The 14494-nt window shown below is 35.6% G+C and overlaps 1 protein-coding gene across 2 annotated transcripts in view; it reads right to left on the bottom strand.

Moving 5' to 3' along the window:
• The window catches only part of LRRC4C (leucine rich repeat containing 4C), a 1216509-nt gene extending 1202625 nt beyond the window's left edge, over positions 1 to 13884 (bottom strand). For both annotated transcript variants that reach the window (XM_072618911.1, XM_072618912.1), the window contains exon 1: positions 13732 to 13884. The gene's annotated coding sequence lies outside the window, so the exon portion shown is untranslated. The remainder of the gene's footprint in view (positions 1 to 13731) is intronic.
• Between the last annotated feature and the right edge of the window lie 610 nt (positions 13885 to 14494).

Below are 14494 nucleotides of genomic sequence, written 5' to 3'. Positions count from 1 at the left end.
CCCTTATGAAAAGACCAGAGATGGATAGAAAATTCAATCTTCAAATATAAGACTCAAGATTTGCAAAAAAAGTAAACAGAAAGGAAACAAAAAGACCTGTTATTCAATAAGATTAAATGGTTTATATCCCAACACAGAAATAGGATACTTGTAACTTTTGAAAACTGTATTTCTATTAGGGCAGTTAGAAGGAGTACCTATAAATAGAGGGCATGAGTATAAGTTGACTTTGATGTGATGATAATGAAAAAAAAAATTAAAGGGTAGAAAAAAAGAATGTGTGAGGAAAAGAGGAAAGGGATAGGCAGAATAAAGTAAATTACATCACAGAAAGAGGTACAAAAGACCCATTATAGTAGAAGGAAAGAAAGAAAGGGCTTGAATTGCTTGAATGTTACTTTCATGGAATTTATCTCAAAAAGAGAATAACATGCACATCCAATGGGGTATAGAAATATATCTTTCTCTACTGGGAAGTAGGAGGGTGAGGGGAAAGAAAAGAGGGAAAGGACTGATGGAACGGAGGGCAAATTAAGGGAGGCAGTGGTCAAAAGCAAAACACTGGTGAAAGGAAAAGGGTGAAAGGAGAGAGAGAAATATAAATGGGGAAAATAGGATGGAAAGAAATATATAAGCAATCATAACTGTGAATGGGAATAGAATGGATTCTCCCATAAAATTGAAGTGAATAGCATAGTGGACTAAGAACCAGAATACGATATGTTGTTTATAAGAAACACATTTGAGGCAGAATGATACAGAGAAAAAGCTGAAGCAGAATATATGATGCTTGAGCTGAAACAATACACACACACACACACACACACACACACACACACACACACACACACACACACAAAGCAGGCATAGAAATCCTGATCTCAAACAAAGCAGAAAATAGATCTAACTAAAACAATAAGGGAGAAAACTACATCTTACTAAAAGTATCATAGACAATGAAGCAACATCAGTAGTATATATTTATGCACCAAGTGGTGCATTAAAATTCTTAGAGAAGTTAAGTGAGTTATAGGAAAATAATAGACAGGAAAATTATACTGATGTGTGACTTCAATCCCTCTCCCCCATTTTATTTTTAATTCAATATTTTAATTTTATTATTTTTTATTTTCAGAATTTTCATTTTTTTTTAATTTAGATAGCTTTCTCCTTTTCAATTTTTTCATCTACATGCATTTATTTTCAGTTTGACACTCACTTCCACAAATTTTGAATTTCAAATTTTCTCCCCATCCTCACCCTACCCTGTCCCCAGGACAGTGTGTATTATGATTCCCCTTTCCTCCAATCTGCCCGCCCTTCTATCACCCCACCCCTACCCTTCCCTTCTGTTTTCCTGTAGATAGATGACTATATGCCATTGTCTGTATATCTTGTTTTCTAGCTGCATGAAAAAACAATCTCTAACATTCATTTTTAAAGCTTTGAGTTTCACATTCCTTCCCATCCCCCTCCCCACCTATCCTCATTGAGAAGACAAACAATTTGATAAAGGTTATACGTGTGTGGTCATGCAAAATACTTTGATAATATTCATGTTGTGAAATACTATATTTCCCTTTATCTTCTCCGTCCTTCATTTATTCTATTCTCTCCTTTGATCCAGTCCCTCTACCAAAATGTTTGCTTCTGATTACCCCTTCCTTCAATCTGTCATCCCTTCTATTATTCCCCCTATGTTATCCCTTTCCCTGATGCTTTTCTGTAGAGTAAGATAGACTTCCATACCCACTTGAGTGTGTATGTTATTCCCTCCTGAAGCTAAATCCTATGAAAGGAAGGCTCACTTACTCCCTCTCATCTTTCCCTTCTTCTCCTACGTTGTAAAAGCTTTTTCTTGCCTCTTTTATGTGAGATGATTTACTACATTCTACCTCTTCTTTTCTCGTTCTCCTAGAACATACCTCTCAATCCTTAATTTTCTTTTTTATTTGGCATCCCTTCACATTCAGCTCAACCTGTGCACTCCCATATATATATATATATATATATATATATATATATATATATATATATATATATATATATATATATATATACATATATATATATGTATATATATATATATACACATACATACACACACATACATACACATACATATGTACATGTATGTATGCATGTATATTCCCTACAACAATCCTAATACTGAGAAAGGTCTCATGAGTTACAAATATCATCTTTCCATGCAGGAATGTAAACTGTTCAATTTTAATAATTCCTTTACAGTTTCTCTTTCCTGTTTATCTTTTCATGCTTCCCTTGAATATTGTCTTTGAAAGTCAAATTTTCTATTCAACTCTGGTCTTTGCAACAAGAATTCTTGGAAGTCCTCTATTTCATTAAAGTTCCATTCATTCCCCTGAAGTATTGTACTCAGTTTTGCTGGGTAGATGATCCTTGGTTTTAACCCTGTCTCCTTTGACCTCTGGAATATCATATTCCAAGGCCTTCAATCCCTTAGTGGAGAAGCTGCTAAGTCCTATGTTATCCTGATTGTGTGTCCACAATACTTGAATTATTACTTTCTGGCTGCTAGTAATATTTTCACCTTGACCTGGGAACTCTGGAATTTAGCTACAATATTCCTGGGAGTTTTACTTTGGGATTTCTTTCAGGAGGCGATAGATGGATTCTTTTCATTTCTATTTTACCCTCTGGTTCTAGAATATCAGGGCAGTTTTCCTTGATAATTTCTTGAAAGATGATATCTAGGCTCTTTTTTTTCATGGCTTTCAGGTAGTCCAGTAATTTTTAAAATTATCTCTCCTGGATTCATTTTCCAGGTCAGTTGTTTTTTCCATTGAAGTACTTCACATTGCCTTGTATTTTTTTTTATTTTGGTTTTGTTCTATACTTTCTTGATTTCTCATAAAGTCATTAGTTTTCATTGGCTTCATTCTACTTTTAAAGGAATTATTTTCGTCAGTGAGCTTTCAGACCTCTTTTGACATTTTGCTCATTATACTTTTTAAGTCATTCTTCTCCTAAGTGCCTTTTAGGACCTGTTTTGCCAGTTGTGTTAGTCTAATTTTAAAGATTTTTTTTCTTCAGGACTTTTTTGGGTTTCATTTAGTAAGATGTTGACTCATTTTTCATGATTTTCTTGCATCACTCTCATTTCTCTTCTCATTTTTTCCTCTACTTCTCTTATTTAATTTTCAAAATGCTTTTTGAGGTCTTCCATGAAATGAGATCAATTCATATTTTTCTTAGAGGCTTTGTTGTGTTCTTCTTGTTGCATGTTTTGATCTTCTTTGTCATCAATGATGGAAGAAAATACCTCTTCACTGAAAAAGTAAGAATCTATAGTCTGTTTCTTTTTTTCCTGTTTCTTCATTTTCACAGCCAATTACTTGACTTTTGAGCTTTGTTAATTGGAAGGCTGCAGAAGGAGCCTCCCCTTCAGCAGTGGCTGCAGACACCCTGGGGTTAAGGTCAGACCATGCTTCCCTCTCAGTGAGGTGAGAGACACTTCCCACTGATCTTTGAAGTTCTCTTTAGTGTTTGTGGGCTAAGAAGTCTGGAATCCGCAGCAGCTGCCCAAGAGTTAGTATTCTAAGGCCTGATCCAGTTCAGTCCACCTAAACTGTGCTCTGTTCCCAGCCTGGTGCAATAGACTATTGACTTTCCAGATTGTCTTGGACTGGCAATTTACTTCATTCTGTCATTTTTTGACTTCTACTGGTCTAGAATTTATTTAGAGACATTTTTAACAGATTTTTGAGGGGTTTGTGGGGAGAATTATAGCAGGACCTTGCTTCTAGCCCTCCCCCTCCCCCTCCCCCATTTTAGAACTAGACAAATCTAACCACACAATAAACAAGAAAGGGGTTAAGGAGTTGAATAGAAGTTTAGAAATGCTAGATATAGGAGTCCTCTGGAGAAAGCTAAATGAGAATAGAAAGGGATATTTTTTTTTGTGGTGGTATATGGCACCTACACCAAAACTGACTATGTATTAGGGCAGTAAAAAACTCACAATCAAATGCAGAAAGGAAGAAATATTAAACATAACCTTTTTAGACTGTGATCTCATAAAATGATGTATAATAAGGCATCACAGAAAGACAGATTAAAATTAATTGGAAAATAAATAATCTAATCCTAAAGTATGAATGAGTCAAGCAACAAATCACAGAAACAATCATTAATTTCATAAAAGAAGATGACAATAATAAGACTAATTGACATGCTAATATTTATGGGATACAGTCAAAGCAATACTTAGTGGAAATTTTATATCTTTGAATGCCTATATGAATAAAAGTGAGAAATAGCAGATCAATGAATTGGACATGCAACGAAAAAAGCTAGAAAAAGGCTAAATTAAAAATCTCCAATTATATACTGAATTAGAAATTCTGAAAATCAAAGGAGAGTTTGATAAAGTTGAAAGTAAAAAAAAATTGAACTAATAAAATTAAGAGCTGATTTTATGAAAAAATAAACATTTGCTTAATTTGATTTAAAGAAAGAAGAAAACCAAATTACCATTTTCAGAAATGAAAAGGGTGAATTCACCACCACTGAAGATGAATTTAAACAATAAATAGGAGATATTTTGCCCAATTTTTCCCAATAAATCTGACAATCTAAGTGAAATGGATAAATATTTATGAGATTGTAAATTGTCCAGGTTAATGGAAGAAGAAATAAAATACTTAAATAATGCCATTTTGAGGAAAAAAGAAATTGAATAATCAATCCACCAATGAACTTCCTATGAAAAAATCTCCAAGGCCAGATAAATTTGCAAGTGAGTTCTACCAAATATTTAAAGAAAAATTAATTCCAGTATAATAGAAAATATTTGGGGAAAATAGGCAATGAAAGAGTACTACCAAATTACTTTTATGACACCAATATTGTGATGACATCTAAACCAGGAAGAGCAAAAATAGAAAGAGAAAATTATAGACCCATTTCCTAATTAATATTGATGCACAGATTTTAAATAAAATATTAACAAAGAAAATAAAGCAATTTATCACCAGGAAAAAAAAAAAAGAAACATGACCAGGTGGAATTTATACCAGGAATGTAGGCTTGTTCAGTACTAGGAAAACTATCACCATAATTGACCATATCAATGATAAAAGTAACAGAATTCATGTGATTATCTCAATAGATGCAGAAAAAAGACAAAAAGAAGCACCCATTCACATTAAAAACACTAGAGAGCATAGGGATAAATGGAATTTTCCTTAGAATGATGCATAGTATCTATCTAAACCCCTCAGCAAGCATTATTTGTAATGGAGAAATGCTAGAAGCCTCCTCACTAAGATAAAGGGTGAAACAAGGACACCATTATCACTACTATGATTCAATAGTATACTAGAAATGTTAGCTTTCACAATATGGGTGGGAAGGGAATTGAAGGGATTACAATAGGCAATGAGGAAGCAAAACTCTTTGCAGATGACACAATTGTGTAGTTAGAAAATCCCAGAGAATCAACTAAAAAATCTATTTAAAATAATAAAACATTAGTATATTTACAGGATGTAAAATAAATACACATAAAACATCGGCATCTCCATATATTACCCACAAAGCTTAGCAGCAAGAGATAGAATTGAAAATAACTGTAGATAACATCATATATTTGGGAATTTATCAGCCAAAACAAATCAAGGAACTATCTAAACAAAATTACAAAACACATTTCACATAAAGTCAGACCTAAGCAATGGAGACATCTGCTTAATATGATTATACATGTATAATGTACATCAGATTGCTTTCAGTCTTGGGGAGGAGGGAAGGAAAAGAGGAAGGTAGAAGAATTTGGAAATCAAAATCTTATAAAAATTAATGTTGAAAACTATATACATTTAATTTGAAAAAAAATAAGATGCTATTAAGTGGAAAAAATTAAAAAGGGGGGATACAAAAATGATCTAGAGAAACAAATGCCAGACCACTCCCATATCTTTACCATAAAAAACCCCAAAATGGGGTCATGAAGAATCAGATACAACTGAAAATAAGATGATTGACCAAACTCCTCAATAAATGCTTATCTGGGGCAAAGAGATTATCATTTCTACCTATTCAACTCACACTGTGCCATCTATCTATCTGTCTGTCTATCTATCTATCTATCTATCTATCTATCTATCTATCTATGTGTATATATATATATACACATACATACATACATACATACATATATATATACGTATATATATATACGTATATATATATACGTATATATATATATATATATATATATATATATATATATATATATATATATATATATATATATATATATATATATATATATACATAATCCCTCAAACTACTCTAATATGGAGAAAAGTCCCAAGATTTAGAAATATTAGCTTTCCATTAAGGAATGTAAACAGTTTAACTTTAGTAAGTCCCTTGTGATTTCTCTTTCCTGTTTATATTTTCATGTTTCTCTTGATCCTTGTGTTTGAAAGTCAAATTTTCTATTCAGGTCTTGTCTTTTCAACAAGAATGCTTAGAAATCCTCTATTTCATTGAAATTCCATTTTTCTCCCTGAAGTATTATACTCAATTCTGCTGGGCAGTTGATTCTTGGTTTTAATCCAAGCTCTTTTGACCTCTGGAATATCATATTCCAAGCCCTCCTAGTGTAGAAGCCAATAGATCTTATGTTATCCTGATTGTGTTTGCACAATACTCATGTTGTTTTTTTGTTTTTTTTTTCTGGCTGCTAGCAATATTTTCTCTTTAACCTGGGAGCTCTGTAATTTGGTTACAATATTCCTAGGAGGTTTCCTTTTGACATTTCTTTGAGGAGGTGATCAGTGGATTCTTTTAATACTTATTTTGCCCTCTGGTTCTAGAACATCAGAGCAGTTTTCCTTGATAATTTCTTGAAAGATGATGTCTAGGCTCCTTTTTTGATCAAGGTTTTCAGATAGTCAAATAATTTTTAAATTTTCTCTTCTGGATTTATCTTCTGGGTCAGTTGTTTTTCCAGTGAGATATTTCACATTATGTTCCGTTTTTTTCATTCTTTTGGTTTTGTTTTGTAATTTTTTTAGTTTTTCACAAAGTCATTAGCTTCCATCTTCTCCATTCTAATTTCTAAAGAATTTTTTTCCAGTGAGCTTTTGGACCTCCTTTTTCATTTGGCCAATTATTTTTGGATCTCTTTTGCCATTTGGGTTAGTCTATTTTTTAAGGTCTTATTTTCTTCAGCTTTTTTTGGTCCCCTTCAGCAAGCAATTGAGTTGGATTTCCTTGCATCATTCTCATTTCTCTTCCCAATCTTTCCTCTACTTCTCTTACTTGATTTTCCAAATCCTATTTGAGCTCTTCCATGACCTGAGACCAATTAATATTTATCTTGGAGATTTTGGATATAGGAGCTTTGATTTTCTTGTCTCCTTCTGGTTGTATATTTTTATCTGCCTTTTCACCAAAGTAAGATTCTATAGTTTGATATTTTTCCTGTCTTTGCTCATTTCCCCAGCTATTTACTTGCATTTTGAGTTCTTTTTCAAAGTAGCTCTCTCAATATACTGTCAGTCACTCAATCCTCTCCCCCCAATCTGTGGGTCTAGAGCTACAGAAACCTGCTGCTGCTGTAACTGCCACAAACTCCTCTGCATAGTTTGATCTACTTCCTGTGGCTGGGGCAGGACCACTCTACTCTCTCACACAGGTTAAAAACACAGGTTTTTTCCACTGATATTCCAATTTGTCCTTGAGTTTTGGGAGTCATGAAGGTGTAAATCACCACAGGTGCTAGTGATTCATTCCACCTGAGTCCTGCTCAGGTCCAGTCTGTGCAGGCAGAGCCCACACTGGACTTCACTCTGCTCCCTGCTCAGCTTGATAGACATTTCCTGTCCACCTTCCAGCCTGTCTTGGGCTGGAGATTTGCTTCATTATGTCATTCTGTGAGTTCTGTAGCTCCAGAATTTGTTTAGTCATTTTTTACAAGTATTTGGCTAGGTTTGTGGGGAAAGCTCCAATAAGTCCCTCCTTTTACTCCCCCATCTTGGCTCTCTGCCCTACAGTCTCTTTTAACTATAAATCTGTGATCCTATTACCTTATGACAACATGATGTTTTGGTCAGCATTTCCAGACCTCAGTCTATGGATTCCATGATCAATGGTTCAAATATTGCAAGTCTGTAAATCCAAATATAAACCTAAAATTATATTCCACCTGACCATAAAGCTTAGGTTGAGTTTGGTGAGTTTTTTAGATTGGAACACATGGGAGAAAAAATTTGACTGTTGTTTTGCTCACAATGGACTCTTTGTGACCCTTTTGGGGATTTTCTTGGCAAAGGTACTGGATTGGTTTGCCATTTCCTCCTTCAGCTCATTTTACAGATGAAGAACTGAGGCAAACAGAGTTAAGTGACTTGCCCAGCGTTACATACCTAAAAATATCTGAGGCTGGATTTGAACTCATGAAAATGAGTCTTCCTGATTCCAAGCCAAGGACTCTATCCAATGTACCACTGAGCTGCTCAGGATCTATAAGGTGATACATAATGTTCAGTAAGTGATGCCAGCCTCCACATGTCAGCAATACATAGGCCATCTACAGGATGGAGATTTTGGACTAGATGATCACTATGGTTTTTGTGTTTCTTTAAATATAAGTCTATTTATGGTCTTTTCTTCCAAAATCTTTTTTTCTCCCTGAACCAAGCAGCTTGAAGCAAATAACATGAAGTAAATACACAGAGAACCATTAATAATCCTGCCCTTAAATCATCTTTAATATCCATTATATGGAAATATTACCAAATTGGACTAAGAGAAACCAAGTTGAGTGGGAAAATGAATTCCTTAGTTTAGTATCTTTTGTAATGAGGAAGAAATGTATATTTTAATTGATTATACCCTTTAAATTAAAGTACCCTGGAACAAGGTTCTGATTGCTGCAACCTTACTATAACTCTGACCCTAGACAGTGTATATAGTGACGTTTTTGATGAATTTAGGTAATCTGGAGATAATATATGGCAAAGTTCTTGCACATCTCTCCCAGTTCCATTTAGAGTTCTGAACTGGAAGGTAAAAGAATCTGAATCACAAGTATGTGAAACTCTCAGAATGCAATGTATTCCTCCTCCCTGCTTTAGCCCTGCAAGGTAAGTTGGATGTGAGAATTGTCATTTCCTGTTTCAATTCTAGCTTGTCCCTGTTCTACCCCAGAGGTTATTCTATTGCTGTAGGATACTTCAACCTCCACTGATGTTGGGCAAAGTTAATTGTGCCTGATGTTTAATGTCTACAACGACCTCTGGCATATTCCCATGAAAGGAAAGAAAAGTTTCATGATGAGAATAGGAACTGGGCAATTAAGAGAGACCTATCAGTCATCTTCCTAAAAGATTTCATGAGAGTCGCTCAATACTCTTAGCTTGGCTTAATTGGTGCATGTACCCTCATCCCCACTGTGACTAAGTGCATCCCCATTAACCTCTGGGATGGTCCAGGTCAGCCCAGTCAGTTAGGTCCCTCTCTTCCCTTCAGGGAACAGCAGAGTTGCAGAAAATTCCTAAGCAAAGAGCCAGACGACAAACTTAAGAAAGAGTCGGGTACAAAGTCTTCCTATAACACTGAATGTCAAGTCAGAGTTGAAATTAAGTGCCGATATTAAAGTTAGAAACAAGAGCTCAAAATCCACATGCACGAGGCAGCTACGTAGCAGAAGAAGATAGGTAACCTGAATAAATATGTATGCTAATGATACACAAGTGAGCTATGGTGGTCCAGTAGGGAAAACACCAAATTTGGATTCAAGAACTGAGTTTGAATCTTGCCCCAGTCACTTACCAGCTGGAGTAACTGTGAACCAATTCCTTAAACTCTCCTAGTTTTAGTTTCTTCATCAACAAAATAGGCATAATAATCACACTTAACTCAAGATTGTCAGGAGGATTAAAATAGAAATATACATAACTTGCTTTAAAAACTTTAATGTAAGTAGGTATTGTTATTACCAGTAAACAGGGAGTCATTATTACTCCCTTAAGAGAGAGCAACAATACTTATCCAAAGTCACAGAGGTAGTTCCTAAAAGAGTTCACATTTGAATGCAAGTACTTTAATTCTACCAGGCACAGTGAACCTGCAGCCTCAATGCTATATGTGGCCTTCTAGTTCCTTAGGTGCAACTGTTTCACTGAGTCTAAGTTTTACAGAACAAATCCTTTTATTAAAGGGTTGTTGCATGGGTTTAAACTATCATACCTAACCAAGACTCAGATCTTCAGTCCATTTACAATTTACCCTATACTGTTGGCCCAACTACATTCTGATCCCTAAATTTAGAAACAAATAGACAATAAACAAACCTTCAAAGTGTTTTAGAAGAAATACTGTATATATTAAAGAAAATCTTTAAATGATAAGAAACATGGTTACATAGGGCTAGACTTGGACCCACAAATCCTGGGTTCAGATCCAACCTGTGACACTATTAGCTCTATTGCAAGATGAAACTCAGTTTCCCTATTCTATAAAGTGGCAATAAGAATACCTTCAGTATATGTCTCACAGTTCATGGTAAATATCTACTGAGAAAATACAGGCAAGGTCCCTTGGATACTGTAAGGTGCTCAATTGAATATGTTATCATTGAAGAGTACTGGGGCTCAGGGCCAGAAGAGTGGGATTGAAGTGGGCATTATTTGGGTGAGTGTGACCAAGTCATACCTCCTTTCATCTTCCAGTTGCTAGACTGTTAAGTTGGAAATACAAATGCTTGATTTCTAAGAACTTAAAGGAACATCATTTCAATTGGAGCTCTTGACCTGAAGATAACCGATGCAATGAATAGCAGAAACTAAATTGGACATGATTTACTTTGGAACTAAAAAATAATTATTATTCAGTTTTATTCATTTCAAAAGCGCAGTGAGGTGGTGCTGTGGATAGAGCACTCATCCTCCTGAGTTCACATGCAACCTAAGACACTAGCTAGCTGTATGACCCTGGGCAAGTGACTTAACTGTTTGCCCCAGTTCCTCATCTATAAAATGAACTGGAGAAAGAAATAGCAAAGTTCTCCAGCCAAAGCAATGCTAAATGGGGTCACCAAGAGTCAGATACAACTGAAGTGACTGAACAATTTTATTAAAAAACCAAAACAAAATCATGTACTAAGTATTGACTTGCACAAAGCACTGGTGCTACAAAGACATAGAGAAAAACCTCAAGGTGCTCACCTTTTCAGGTTTGGCAAGATGCAAATAATAAGTATGCAGACAGATCAAAATAAAGCATTTGCAATGCAAATAAATACAAAGTATTTTTAAACAGACTACTAAAAATGGGAGGAGTCATAACTTTATTCCTAGAAGGTCTCAGATACTTATTAGCTATACGACCCTGGGAAGTCACTTAATCTCTTACTTTTCTCACCTATAAAATGGGGTTGATAATAGCACCTATAACTTAGGGTTGCTGCGAGGAACAGATGAGATAATATCTGTAGACTGTTTAGCCTGGCACGTGCTGCTTAATAAATGTTTGTTTGTTTTACTTTCACTGAATGAAATCAAAGAAGAGACTTTATAGGTCATTTAGTCAAACTCTGTAATGAGGACATATGATCACAGCTACCAAGGACCCTGACAAAAAGCTCATAGGCACGGACAAAAACGATTTGATTTTATCATTGGAACTGACATCAAAGAAGGCTTGTTAACGACTTGCTTTGCCATTCTACCTAAGGACCATGGCACCTTTATCTGACGTATAGCTGGAACCTTCCATAGGTATTGCATCCCCCGTTATAATGAGAGCTGAGAGCAAGGAATTAGCATTTTCTCTTTCTTTTATTCTCCCTAGAACCAAGCATAGTACTTTACATATACTGAGTACTCAAAAAGTTCTCATTCACTCTTTCTTCCTTCCTTCCTTCCTTCCTTCCTTCCTTCCTTCCTTCCTTCCTTCCTTCCTTCCTTCCTTCCTTCCTTCCTTCCTTTCTTTCTTTCTTTCTTTCTTTCTTTCTTTCTTTCTTTCTTTCTTTCTTTCTCTTTCTTTTTTTCATCTGGAATCAAGGAAATGTAAACCCCAGATCTCTGACTCAAGTCAATATACAGTAGACTATAGCAGCTACTTAGGAGAAGCTCAGGATTCAGACTTTATATTGATCCTTGAATGTGATTAGGAATCTCCGAGAAGGAGAACATTCCAAATACGTAGGACAACCTGTACAAAGGTATAGAGAAAAGACACAAAGTATCTTTATATTCTGTTAAAGTGTATGATGAAAAAGCAGGTAAGTGGAACTAAAAAAAGAACTTCTTGTCACTTGTCCTTATTGTTAAAATATTCACACACTTTTAATTACCTTGTTTTTACGTTCCTGGAAAATGGGCTCTCTACAGAAGTTGTTATTTATGGTGCCATAAGTTTAATAATGTAGTCCGATAAAACTACTATACCAATGAAAGGGAATTTAAAAGGATGAGAATAACTGAGTCATAATGCACAATGTATTTGAAGTTGGAAAATGTTTTAGATCATAAATATAGTCGTGGCTTCAAAAAGTGCCAAGTTTATAAATTCTGGGATGATAAAAAAAATGCCACTGACAAAGTAATCTTCTCCTGCTTTATTAGAACTCCCACTTCAAAGACTCTTGAAAAAGCAAGTGTTTTAGCAGTAACCAAGCTTGGCCCAGTGGGAGTAGAGAAATTGTGCCTCCCTCTCTTCACTGGAGAGATTGGGAGACCATGGGGGTGAATATTACATATACTGCCATACTCAATGTGCTAGTTAAGTTTCCTGAGTTGTTTTCAATATTGCATATCTATCTATTCACATACACATATATAATATATATTATATAATACATTATATATGCATGTATGTATGTATGTTTATGTTCACATGTGTATATGTGTTACAAAGTGTAGCTCACATGACAAGGGAAAGAAAAGGGATATGAAGCTGATGTAATCAATATTAATAAATATTTTTTACATGCTTACTAGGTACCAGATACTTTGTTATATGTTGGAAATGCACGCATATATACACATACACGAATACACAAATGAAAACAATGAATAACCATTCAACTAGCCATAAATTTGAAAAGACAAGCCAGTCCCTTTTTCACAACAACTTTGTGAGGCAGAGAGTAAAATGTATTATAATGTCCATTTCACAGGTGAATAAACAGTCTCAGAGAGGCAAGGCAAAGTTTCTTTGGTCACATAATATCTGAAGTAGGATTTGTACTCAGATCTTCCTGAATTTTAGTCTACCCCATCAACCAGTAGGCAACAATGCCTTCCCATATATGGAATATTTACAGAAATATCACTTTAGGATACTTTAGCTCCCAAATTTAGAGCTGGGAACACACACACATCTCATCACAAAACCTCAAGTTCACACTTTTTACTTTAGGAATATGGAAATGGAGTCCCGAGAGAAGAAACAGCTGTGTCTTCTACTTTTGCCCTTATGTATTCCTTCAGATTTCTTTTCCCTCATAGAAGAAAGGCTAACTGATTTAGGCAAAGAATATGTGTAGTTGGAAATAAGAGTTCAATAAAATCCTCTTTGGGAGTGGTCTCTCCATAGGGTCTTGGGAAGGCTCTTTTGTCTGTGTCTTAGTTGGAAGGGGCAGTAGCAACACCCTCCTAAGGGACTCCTGGACCATCTCAACATTAGTCAGAACATTAGTCCCAAACCAAAGCAATCCCCTCCATTTCCTACCTAAAGCTCGTCTCCCTCCATTTCCCAGTCGGGTGCTATTAGTGAGACAGCCGGCCCGAGAGGCTCCTGCTGCATGAAGAGACAGCCGAAGCCAGCAGCCTTCTCCATCTCCTTGTGCCAAACAGCATAGACAGGAAAACGTTTACAAGGGGAATTCAGCACCCAGGGAATGAGGCACCAGCATCACGTGGCATGGGCAGACTGCACTTCAGCTGTGACCTCGGTTTTCAACAAGGTCCTGGTCGCTCCATCTCTTACACACGTGTTACCCCTGGTGACAAATTATGCTGTGCTTTTGTGATGTGCCCAAATGAGAACTAGGATGAGATCCAAAACAACTTCTTTTGGTTTGGGACCCAAGCCAAGTAACTAAAGAAAATCAATTTTTAACATGCCTTTTATTTTATTTTATTTTTCCCCCTCTGGCCATCTGAAAAATCCAAATCTTTTCAGCTCCATAGTGGATGGCCAACAGAACAGTACTGATGAGAATATTTTCATATAATTTTCCTTCTCTCTCTCTCTCTCTCTCTCTCTCTCTCTCTCTCTCTCTCTCTCTCTCTCTCTCTCTCTCTCTCTCTTCCTTCCTCCCCTTCCCTCTCATTCTCTGTATCTGACTCTCTCTCCCTTAAATTTTTCAATATCAGTATCATAGGAATATAAATTATACTTGTAAAGGACTTTACTGTTTGATCATTTCAGTCTCATCCTACTCTTTGTGACACCATTTAGGATTTTCTTGGCAAAGACCCTAGAGTATGTT

The sequence above is a fragment of the Notamacropus eugenii genome, chromosome 6 (assembly GCF_028372415.1).
Source record: "Notamacropus eugenii isolate mMacEug1 chromosome 6, mMacEug1.pri_v2, whole genome shotgun sequence".
NCBI classification, from domain to species: Eukaryota; Metazoa; Chordata; class Mammalia; order Diprotodontia; family Macropodidae; genus Notamacropus; species Notamacropus eugenii.
The sequence above is the reverse complement of the archived record's forward strand: the minus strand, read 5'-3'. Positions and strand labels throughout refer to the sequence as shown.